At 49.3% G+C, this 12,052-nt stretch overlaps 1 protein-coding gene across 1 annotated transcript in view; it reads left to right on the top strand.

Moving 5' to 3' along the window:
- Window positions 1–12,052, top strand: part of pknox2 (pbx/knotted 1 homeobox 2) — a 49,060-nt gene that overhangs the window by 12,874 nt on the left and 24,134 nt on the right. Inside the window, exon 2 of the mRNA XM_062452994.1 lies at window positions 2,203–2,280. The gene's annotated coding sequence lies outside the window, so the exon portion shown is untranslated. The remainder of the gene's footprint in view (window positions 1–2,202; window positions 2,281–12,052) is intronic.

Genomic DNA, 12,052 nt, shown 5'->3' on the forward strand with positions numbered 1-12,052 from the left:
TCTTCTGCGTTTTAGTTTTTCCATTTGTTCACTTCCATAGGACAGGCACACGTACAGCTGGGCCATGCTGTCCGCGTGAGCGAGGTCTGTGGAGGTCCTGTGTGGGCTGGATGGGGTGCATATGCTTGCACTGTACACCATTATGCAAAATTAATTATCAGCCTCTGTCACGCCCTGGGTCTTATAGTGCATAAAACACTGTTCGCTTTTCTTGTGTTTTTATGGAAATGAATTTATGGCATAATGTCACTATCGCTATTAGAACTCATAGATATGTGCATATGAATCATCCCCTCTGTTGTCATAGTAACATGAAGCACTAACCCTGTGAACAGCTGTTGTCATGGTAGTCTCTGAACAGCTGGGGGGCTACGGCTCGCAAGGGATTGTGGGAAATTCGTTTTTTGGTCTGCCTCCGCCACCTTGACCCTTCCTCTTCCAACGAGGAATATTTCAGACCTTACAGTGCTACCGAAATCATGCTTTTACTGTGTAGCAAGTGAATACCAAACGCATCGAGGTGTAATTACTACAACTGTGAAAGCATGATCAAATTAAATAAACAATAATGATTTACAGAGTCTCCTCAGCGCAAAACGTAAAAACCCATGAAGCAGACGATCGTAACATTCGACCGCAAATGAGTTCAGGCAGTCGAGCGTATCCCATTATTTGAGAACGAATGTTGTACACGGCCAGCGATAGAAACTTAAATTGCAGGAAGCACAAATCTTGTGTCAGCAGCACCCTGCCTGTGTCAGGAGGTCACCTGGAGAACCAAGGTGAAGCACACAGCAGTGTTCCTCTGCCTTCTGGACTGAAGAGTTCCTAAACTCAGTAAAACTGTGTGTGTGTGTGTAGGTGTGTGCTTGTGTTTGAGGGGGAAAAAAACATCACACTCCTAAAAGAATTTAGGGGTCTCCATGTTAGTTTTGGTGCCTATGTTGACATATGAGAACAGGGGATGTGTGTGTGTGTGTGTGTGTGTGTGTGTGTGTGTCTACTGCTCTAGGAATTCTAATGCTTCCTCTGTGGTTTGTGAGGAACAAGGTGATTAGTCCTCCGACCCCCTGGGGGAGCTGCTCCCTGCTCTCTGCTTCGCTTCACGTCAACAGGAAACCCCGGCTCCCCGGGGCAGGGAGGCATGACGGGGTGTGTGTGTGTTGGGTGTGTATGTAAGGTATATGTGTGTGTGTTAGGTGAGTATGTGAAGTATACCCCCACTTAGGGGGGTGCGCATGTGTGTGTGTGTTCATGCAAACTGTGAATGCGGTGTGTGTGTGTGTGTGTGTGTGTGTGTGTGTGTGTGTGTGTGTGTGTGTGTGTGTGTGTGTGTGTGTGTGTGTGTGTGTGTGTGTGGACCGTGGCCTCCAGTTAGAGAGTGGTGAGGAGGAGGGCTGCTCCACAGTCTGGAGCTTAGGGAAGGCTTCTACGGGGATTACAGCCAGGCTAAAATGTTTTCTTTGTAGCTGGAGGAAACCTGAGGAATCCTCGCTTCTCCCCCCTGCCTGGCCGGCTGGGACACGGAATTCAAGGCACTTAGAAATCTCTCCCATTCATTAGTACCTTTTCGTCTTTTCGAACCATAAACTGTAAATCTCCACAAGGATGAGTGTCTTAGCCCAACTCCTGGAAGCATTACACCCCTGTTCTTTTATGAACGCTTCTTATGGCCGAGAAAGGAAAGCAGCATTTCTGCTATACTCTCTCCCACTGCTCGTGACGTGCCTGCAATAGCTCCCACTCTTCTGCCTCTCTCGAGCCAGGCTAGCTGGGTAACCCTGCCTGCTTCCAGAGCCCCTCTCCTGGAGCAGCTAGCCAGGCTAGCTGGGTAACCCTGCCTGCTTCCAGAGCCCCTCTCCTGGAGCAGCTAGCCAGGCTAGCTGGGTAACCCTGCCTGCTTCCAGAGCCCCTCTCCTGGAGCAGCTAGCCAGGCTAGGGGCCTGCTGTGAGGCCTACCGCACTCAAACCAACTGGAGGCTTGTTTTGCTGGTCAAGCGAAAGATCAAGTGTCCAGACCTAAATGGATGATTGAACCTAAATCTGTTCCATGTGCACCAGGAGCCAAACTCCTTTTAGAAACTAAAGTCAGGGGAGAGATACTGCAGAGGAATCTGCCGACAACAGATCTTTATCTTCAAAGCTGATACTTTTGTCATTGTTTATTTGTCAGTCATGAATTGTTCTGTCTGCTTGTTACAGACTTTGAGAGGTGGAGTCACGTTGAGGAGAGGCCTGGAAGACCACGTTGCATGCTGTGCTGCAGAAAGAAACCTCACAGTAAGTCCTCAGACCAGTCTGTCTTTTATACATCGGGAAACAAGACAGTGGTGTTGCTTACATGGCTAGAATGCCTTGTTAGCTGGTTTGCTAACAACGTCTTATATGGTTTAACAGTTTATTCTGTATACAGGAGTTTGGCACACATAACAATGTCTGGTGTTTGACGACCGTCTAGTGAAACTGTCAGAAGAGCTAGTTGTAGATGTGAATGTTTCCTTGATGAGAAGTAAAAACACCACACAGACAGACAGTTAAGAATAATTTGCAACAAACTTCCGTGCCAGAATCTTCGAGTCTCAGTCTAGGTTCACTGGAGGAGTTTACAGCAGAGAACAAACTCTCCCAGCCGTGATATATTTACTATTTGACTTGTGCTGCTCGCAGGGAGTTCATTTCATTTCCACAAGTTTTGATGGCGTTCTCTCCCTGGCATGTTTTTAATGGCTGTTAGATTCACTCGAAAAAGACTATTTGCGTATTTAATGGTTGAACAAGCCAGGAAGGAATTGACTGGGGTTGATGGGGAAACAGAGTTGGGGAGGGCAGCGGGTGTTTGTGTGTGTGTGTGTGCATGTGCCTTTCTGTTTGTTTATGTGTGCCTGTGTGTGTATGGGTACTGAGATCTTTACTGTGACACTAAAAGGATAGGCAGCGGGGAGCTGGGGGGTCAAAGGATGAGAGTTAGAGAGGGGGATCCGAGAGAAAAGGAAGTCTCTTTAACAGAGTGGAAAAGCAGCTGGGTATTTCAACTATTCCCCCCCACCCGTGCACTGCAACAAAATGGCATGGGCCTTCTCCATGTCTCCCCGGCCTCTAATCACTCCCATCCCTCATCCCTCCCTCATCCCTCCCTCATCCCCCCTGCTAGAACCACGCCTGCAGAGGATTGTTTTACGCTTAATTTTGTTAGTCGTAACGAGATTTCACTAATCAAATCTGCCCCTGGCTGGTGCCCCTTCCCTCTTTGTCTTTTCCATCTCTGTCTCTCTGGTCTGGCCAGGAGGGCGTGTTTGTAGACAGTTTAAAGACAAATAAACGTTTTCATTTTGAAAGCTTTTGTGGGGGTGAGAGGAAGGGTCGTCTTCGTTATGTCTGTTCTGTCGTTAGCTGCTGGAGTCAGCTCTCTGACTCTGCCCCTGCCTCTGACTCTGCCTCTGTGAGGGACGAGTCAGCTGCACAGATTAGGTTCTCCTCTCTCTCTGAAAACGTAGATTCTGTGTGATGAAAGAGACACTTTCAAAGTCTTCTTCACCAGTCCATCAACAAATGCAGACACTCACCATCCAATACAGCACTACAGGCACTCGAGGTACACACTCGATGTAGACACTACATCCTTGTGTCACATAGAATCTATATAGGATCTATTCTGATATATCAATCAATGAAAATGTGTGTGTACCACTTATGTATAAGTATATACCATCAGCTTTTCTGGTGATGACAGACATCTGCCCTGTGCCTGTGCAGCCCTCTCTGGTAGCATCCCATCTGACAGTGTTGGATCAGACCTTCACATTGGGACCTGCCAGCACCTCTGCTCTCCTCAGACACAGAGCTCCCTCCTCTCAGACCGTCTCCTCCTTCCAAACACTCAGGTCCCGCTCCCTCCTCTCAGGTCCCGCTCCCTCCTCTCAGGTCCAGCTCCCTCCTCTCAGGTCCAGCTCCCTCCTCTCAGGTCCAGCTCCCTCCTCTCAGGTCCGGCTCCCTCCTCTCAGGTCCGGCTCCCTCCTCTCAGGTCCAGCTCCCTCCTCTCAGGTCCCGCTCCCTCCTCTCAGGTCCCGCTCCCTCCTCTCAGGTCCGGCTCCCTCCTCTCAGGTCCGGCTCCCTCCTCTCAGGTCCAGCTCCCTCCTCTCAGGTCCGGCTCTGCGTTGTCTTCCAGGATGGTGGTCGTGGGCAGGGTGCCCATCCATGCCCCGCCGAGAGGGTGGCCTGCGCTGATCAGGTTTCTGCCACCTGTTGCTCGGGTTGGGGGGGAGCGGTCTCCACCTCTTGTGTGCCAACGCTGTCCCCAACGTCCCCAACACCCTTTTGTTTCACCAGATTTATATGCCAGTGAAGCATTCATCCTTTCGATTTCTTTCTCGACACAGAAGGGGTGGAAGGGTAAGGTTGTAGAGACTAACCCTTTCAAGGCTAACCCTTGATACTTAGCATTAGAGGAATCAGAGCAATGTTTACGAATTGATCGTACGGAATGCTGCTGGTGTACTTGTGACGTCCTTGTGTGTGCGTTTTGGCCCTGCTGCTGCTTGTGGTGTGAGCATTGAGGTTGGTGGTTTTAAGAAAGGCAGCCAAGCCCTTTAAATGGATTCTATCTGAAGCACTGTCTCCTAGGTGGCGCTAGCTCTGGGCTTGTTTTAGCAGGGGAGGTTGTGCTTGGAGCTGCTTACACCTCCTACTGTCTTTACAGATGAGAAACCATGTAGGATGCCATTTCAACCCCCCCGAGGAGCACAGGGGTCATCCCTAGAGGAAGTCATTTAGCTCTCTGTTGTCTCAGTAAATATCAAACCGTATTAACGCATAATTTGCGAGACCATCAAGTCTAGGTTGTCGCCTGGGATAAGGGCATTTTCCGACTTAGCCTTAATTTTGATAACGAACAAACGGAGAAATATCAAATTTCCGTACAAACGAACGAGAAACGAATTCCCTCACGCCAATATCTCCCTGCGACCTTTCGACGGGCAATTTAAGTTAATGCCCTTCGTCATTAGCGTTGGCATGCTAACTCTTTCCTCAGTCTCTCCTGACACCTCTACCCCTAACCAACAATCTCTCTCACACTCGTGTCTGCTCACCCTGCCTCTATACCCCACCAACCCTAATTCTAATTATGTTGATTTAACTTAGCCGCACCCCCCCCTCCCCCCCTCCCCGCACCATCTGAATGGAAGCTTATTAGTTTGAATATTTATTTATTTATTCCCATTTCTTGGGGTCCCTGTCGGCATTTCCAATTACTCTCGCCGCCCGGCTGTAATTGCCTCCACACTAATGGCCGCCAGACAATCGTGCTAAATGAGGTGAGGCAGAGAGTCTGCGAGCCCGACTTCATTAAGAGCTAATGGGATTTTATTGGGGGGACTGAAGACCCAGCTCATCAAAAAGGGGAGATGGAAGAAAACAAAACAGATGGAGAGAAAGAGCCAACCACACTCACCCCCTCCCCTCCCCTCCGCCTCTCCTCCTCACACACAGTACACACACACACACACACACACTATACACACACACTATACACACAGTACACACACACACACTATACACACACACACACCCACACACTATACACACACAATACACACACTATACACACGCACACACTATACACAGACAGTACACATACATACACACACAGAGAGACACATCAATATCTGCTCTTTCTTACCCTATAATGAGTAACAACACATTGACAGCAACAGCCTTTTCTCACCCCTTGTGCAATGCAGGGGAAAGTACTACGGGCTGTAGGTATTATGGGATGTATCTATCAAATCGTAGTTGACACAAACGTGGGTATAAATCTTCACAAAGGACAGTTATCAGCTGAGGTAGTGGTGTGTGTGTGTGTTACTGGGAGAGCGTGTAAGTGGGCTGGTAGTTGGGTTAGGGTTAGGGAATCGGGCTAGTAATCGGAAGGTTGCCGGTTTGATTCCCCGCCAGGAAAATTGACGTTGTGTCCTTGGGCAAGGCACTTCACCCTACTTGCCTCGGGGGAATGTCCCTGTACTTACTGTAAGTCGCTCTGGATAAGAGTGTCTGCTAAATGACTAAATGTAAGTGGGCTGATAGTTGGGTCGTTCTCGACAGTGTTGAAGCGTTGCTGTGTTTCAGCTCTGACGCTTCTCCTACTTCAGCAGCCCCAGAGCGAAACACGTCTGACGTGCCGGAACAAGCCGGTTCCAGACACGACACAGAGTTCAGCACCGTCGTAAAAACACACAGTATATCGTTTGTGACAAAGTCTTGCTGTGTGAAGCTGTGAAGGGATCCCAATCCAGGCGAGAGGTCAGAGAGCTTCCCCTTCAGAAGCATGGGAAACTGGCTCGCCGTTTTGGTGGAAACCCCCTTCTCTTATTGGGCGTGATGACGTTGTGATATTCATGGTTTGCTGATTCGTTTCCCGTACCTTAATCCTGTGCTCCATCTTAATGCTGACATGCCTGGTCCGCTCTGGGATCCAGCTCAGTGGCCTTCCTGGCTCCTGAACAAGAGGTCCGTGCCAAACTCTATTACACGCTGAATAAAACCAACTGTTCACCTGCGAGGACCGTTTAGGCCCACTGTGTAATGGAGACTGTTAAGTGAGCATTAGTTACTCACCGTTCTGACTTCGCTCCATTCCGAGGTCGCCCAGCCTTAAAGGACACACTGATTTGTCCTCTTGTGTGGTGGAGTTAGAGAGGTTCGGGGGGGTAAAAAAAGATTTCACTTGTGCGTGCTTGAGGGGTTGGAGGAGGTAAAGAATTAGAATGCACACTAATACAAAATATACGTGAAGGTTGTACTCAACCTTATGACAGTTTTAACCAGCAGGCTTGTGTCTAACTAGCACCAACAGACAGCAAAGTGAAGGACTGTTGTCATTTTTCTAATCCCCCCACCCCAAAAAAATCTATACTTTCACACAATCTATCCCCTTTGGGGTGTGTGGTGGGGGGGGGGGGCCAGTGTAGGCCTTGAGGCCTGGGCTCCGTAGTAACAGCTGTCCCCCAGCTGCCAGGCTCCTGCTGGGGGGGAACCGAGCAGACCCCCCCAGGGTCAGAACTGTGGTATGGCGGTCTCCCTGGCAACCAGCGGAGGATCAGACTGGGAGAACAATCCGTCCAGTGAGAGCAGAGCAACGTTCTCTTTCTGAGCTCAGCACAGGGGAATGTGGGGGGGGGGGGGGGAGAGAGGGGGGGGAGGGGGGGAGGGAGGGGAGGGGAGTACAGGATACAAAAAGCGGAGTGAGGAAGGAATGGATGGATGGATTTGGAGTGGAGAAAAGAAAGGGTTGTGAGCAACTTGCTTCTGGCTCTGACAATTCACTGGTTTCCCCCTAGCCCCCTCCTCCTCTCCTCCTCCTCTCCTCCTCCTCTCCTCCTCTCCTCTCTTCTTTTCCTTTTCTTCCTCACCCAGTCCACTCTCCTCAGAGAGGACAGACGCTGGTCGAAGGCTTATCTTATGACTCCAGAACTCTCTCATTGAAATGAAATACCATCCACAAAACCTACATAGCTGCTCCTTGGAGTACCTGGTATTAAAACGAATACCGCACCTTTGTTTAGCCAAATCATTTATTTACATTTTTTGCTGAAACTAAGTAGCACGCTCTCTTTGTGGTCTAAAAGCTGCAGTCTACCACAATTCTTAAACAGCAGATAGTGTTTAGTCCAGTTGAAAGTTGGCACAAATGTGTTTCTTAAATGATTGAGCAAGGCATGTAAATAGTGGCTTCTCAATAGTTGTGAGGATGATTCAGTGTGAATTATTAGTTTATAATTTTTCACACATATTTAAGAATACATCTCCCACCCACTAACCTTCTGCAGAACGTATCAAACAGGAAGTCCTGAGTTTGTGTTACTGTGTTGGAGCTCCAGTCACAATGAGCCGTTAAACAATAACACACTAACAGGTGTCTGGCTCTGACACTAGATCTGGTCTATCTGCTAATCAGGTCCGCAAGTTAAGTGTGTGTGTGTGTGTGTGTGTGTGTGTGAGAGAGAGAGTGTGAGTGAGCGAGCGGGAGAGAGCGAGAAACAGAAAAAGAACGTGCAACCAATAGAGAGAAATAGAGATTTAATATTTATTCAATTTCTTTTGTAGACAACCACCAATTCTAATAGAATCCTTTGTAGTCTCAAAGTCAGATCCAATGCAAAGGTAATGCAGAAGTTAGTGCATAGTCAGCTTCCAGAACTAACCAGACGAGACTAACCCCTTCAGAGCCATCTTCCTGAACCCCCAGCTAGCACCGGAGGGTCGGTGTACGACGTCTCTCTTCTTCTCTTACTTTTGGCCCCAAAAAAAATCTTCGGCAAAAACGCACAGCGCCGGGGGTCTGCACCTTGCGTTTCCATGGTAACGGGCTCCCTGCGAAAAGGTCACCGTCAGAGATAGTTTCAGAAATGGCACAAGAGGATTATGGGGGATTTGAAGCGGACAAAAAAAAAATCAGTTTTTCTTCTTTTTTTTTTCTTCTTTACAATACTCCCCCCCGGAATATTCTAACGATGATAAAAACATTGGGTTTGAATAGCCGCAATTACACGGCTCCTAGCAGACTAGGGCCTCATCCTTTTATTATTATTTCTTTATTTTCTTTTGAAGTCAGAATTGAAAAGGAAGAGTGGTCCACAGCTCTCTCCAGCTTTGTGGTCTCCGCTGATACGTACCCGACTGCCCCCTCAATCACCGGCGGACACCTCCCCCCTCCCTCCCCCCCCCCCCACTCCCCTCTCAAGTCATTTTAATTAAGTCCGTCGCTCTGCCATGTCTGGCAGAGATAATTGGAGTGGGTTTTGGATGCCATTTACTCTAAATGTCGCTCCCCTCTACACACACACACAAACACACACACACACAAACACACACACACCCTTAGTCCCACCCTTACCTACCTCCTCATCCTCTACCACAAAGTTAACCTCCCTTCCCTCCTCCCCCCTCCTCCCCACCAACCCTTCCCTCTTCTTCCATCTCGTATTCAAACGTGAAATATGGATTAACCTCGTCTGTTTGGTTGGGTGTCGCTCTGGAGAAGACTTCCTGTGAAACGTAAATTTGGGCAGACGCTGCAATTTATTTGAAATGGCAAATCAGTAGAAGCAATTTATTTGAAACGAGCAGATTCTTTGAACTTTCCTCTTTGGGGAAAGGAAGTCTCATTTTCTCACCGACGGAGAGAAGCTGAAAACTTGGAAGAAGCTGTCTTTGCGTTTCCGTAGTGTAGCCTGGGCTTCGCTCACCTGAATGGCAGAATGTTTCTGCTGTGTACTAGTATCAGGTTGATGTTTGAAGATCTGACTCATTGAAAATGTACATAAACCACATATCAATGTTTTTATTTACATTGGGTCTACATGGCAAGAATTCTTACTCCAAACACTCCAGAACTTATTTTTCAAAGCATATCCAGCTCTATAGTTTGACGAGACACAGCCTAGACTGATGTGCTGACAGTTCCTGTGTATTTGCAGGCTCTCACAAAGTTCTTCAGAACTAATAATACTGTATGATGAGGAGAGTGAGGTCATTGACTTCTACAAGCCTCTGTACATTTATATTGTGTGTCCATATCAAACTATTTTAATAAACAAATAATCCTATTATTAGTATGTGTTTCCCAACATGTGAAAAACATGTATTTAAATGACTGCAAACACCAAGTTGTCTGCTGGGATGGTAATGGAGGTTTTAATTGGGTATGTGTACCTCATGTCATACAGTACTACTGTCGTTACCCTGCAGGTGGGTTTAAATTCCGGGGTTCTGTCGATTTGTCTTACTGTGTCAGATTTTCCTACCGTAGCACTAAACCAAAGGCATAACCCTAACCCTGAACCTAACCCTGAACCTAACCCTAACCCTAACCCAACCTTAAGCTTGGGGTGCTCATGCTTTAGAAGCCCTGGCTGGACAACCTGATGGGAGGTTCCTCCAGCAGGACCCCTCCTCCTCCCCCAGCCCTCCTCCCCCAGCCCTCCTCCTCCTCCCCCAGCCCTCCTCCTCCCCCAGACTTCCTCCTCCTTCTACCCCAGCCCTCCTCCCCCAGCCCTCCTCCTCCCCCAGCCCTCCTCCTCCCCCAGACTTCCTCCTCCTTCTACCCCAGCCCTCCTCCTCCTCCCCCAGCCCTCCTCCCCCAGCCCTCCTCCTCTCCCCGCCCTCCTCCTCTCCCCGCCCTCCTCCCCCAGACTTCCTCCTCCCCCCAGCCCTCCTCCTCCCCCCCAGCCCTCCTCCTCCTCCCCCCCAGTCCTCCATCCATCAGCAGAGCTGGTGTGCTGCTGACAGGGGCCTTGCAGTGGGCCACCCATCCAGCCGGCCGCGGAGGGACGATCTAATATCCTCTCATCTAATGCTCTCCAGATGTCCTATTGGCTGGCTTCTTTTTTGTTGGAGTGGGGGAGAGGGGTAGGGGGGGTGCCCCAAAACTCTGAAGCTGCTGAGGCCTCATCTCAGCACCTCCAGGGAAGAGAGGGAGAGATAGAGAGGGGAGAGAAAGGAAAGAGAGAGAGGGAGAGAGAGAGAGAGAGAGTGTGTGTGGGGGGAGGGGGCTGAGGGTTAGAAAAATAAATAAAATATCTAATTCAGCCGTGTATGGACTAGTTTAGTTCATCCCCTTCTCAGCCCTGCTCCGGTGCTTGTACTGTAACTCAACCCTGTTCCCCCTCCCTCACCTGCACCCTGGTGCTCGTAGGAAAGTAGGATCACACCAAACTCTTCACTGTAGGCACACCACACCTGATGAGCATTTGTGCAAAGTCAATATTCCTAGCTGGTGGAATTTCTGAATATGAGAGAGGTGGAGGTGGTGTCCCTTCCTGATGCACCGTGGTTAGAGCAGGGCCGGTCTCTGGCGCGGGGTGTTGAAGCGAACAAGGAGGTTCCATCGTGGGTAACATAGTCTGTCCTTCAGTCTCACACACATTGTCTGGGTTTCCTCTTCCTGTCTGGCTCGCACTGCATCTGTTTTCCCTCTTGTGCAACTTCTCCTTTCATCTCTCTCCTCTTCTCCACCCCTCCCTCTCCTCCTCCTTGCCCCTCTTTCCTCCTCTTCCTCCTCTACCCCCTCCTCTCCTCTCTCTCTCTCTCTCTCTCTCTCTCTCTCTCTCTCTCTCTCTCTCTCTCTCTCTCTCTCTCTCTCTCTCTCTCTCTCTCTCTCTCTCTCGTCTTCTATCTAGTGATCTGGTCCCAGATGGTCTCCAAACTTCTCTCTCAACCACTACCCCTTCTGTTTCTTCTTCTCCTCTCCCCCCTCCTTCTCATTCACCCCCCATCTCTCTCTCTCTCTCTATCTCTATCTCTATCTCTATCTCTCTCTCCTCTTGTCCAGCACATGCCTTCTCCAGTCCCTGTGGCATTTTCAGAGGAAATTTAATATTGGATTGTTTGGTGTTTCCAAGGATTTCAATCAGCTGGCAGGCTCTCTCTCTCTCTCTCTCTCTCTCTCTCTCTCTCTCTCTCTCTCTCTCACACTGTTAAGGTTTCTCTCTCTCCTTCTCTGTGTTTGTCTCCCCCCCTCTCTCATCCTGAGACACACAGACTAACATCTGAGGCAGTCAGGAGCAGCCGACCCCGGCGCCATGCTCTGGGTTCTGTACCGATGTTCACAACATCCTGTCTGTTCTCCTCCCTGCTTCAGTCAGACGTCTCCCTGGCTCTGAGCTCCTCCAGCCCCTCTGCTGCTCTGGACATGCTCTGGAGACGCTCTCTGATTCTGGTCCTCCACATCCTCGCTGGTGGTTATTGTCGCCAGAGGTTTCATACGAAGGACTGTGGTGATGTAATACATGTATATAATAACATTACTTGAGGTGATATCTGAACTGCAAGGCTGCAGGGAACTGAGGGTGGTTATCAGAGCTTCCGGGGACAGAAGACGTTTAAGACTTCAGAGAAAGAAAAAAAAGTCCTTTATTAACAATCTCTCTGAGCACACAGAGCCTGTGAGTAGCCAAGCGGGTTACAGGGACCATCCACCCAGAACCTTTTCCCCCACGTCACCCTTGACTCCTCATCGCCCTACATCCTGTAGTAATCCCTATCCAGCCCTGCCCAG

Source organism: Osmerus eperlanus, chromosome 27 (assembly GCF_963692335.1).
Source record: "Osmerus eperlanus chromosome 27, fOsmEpe2.1, whole genome shotgun sequence".
Taxonomy (NCBI): domain Eukaryota; kingdom Metazoa; phylum Chordata; class Actinopteri; order Osmeriformes; family Osmeridae; genus Osmerus; species Osmerus eperlanus.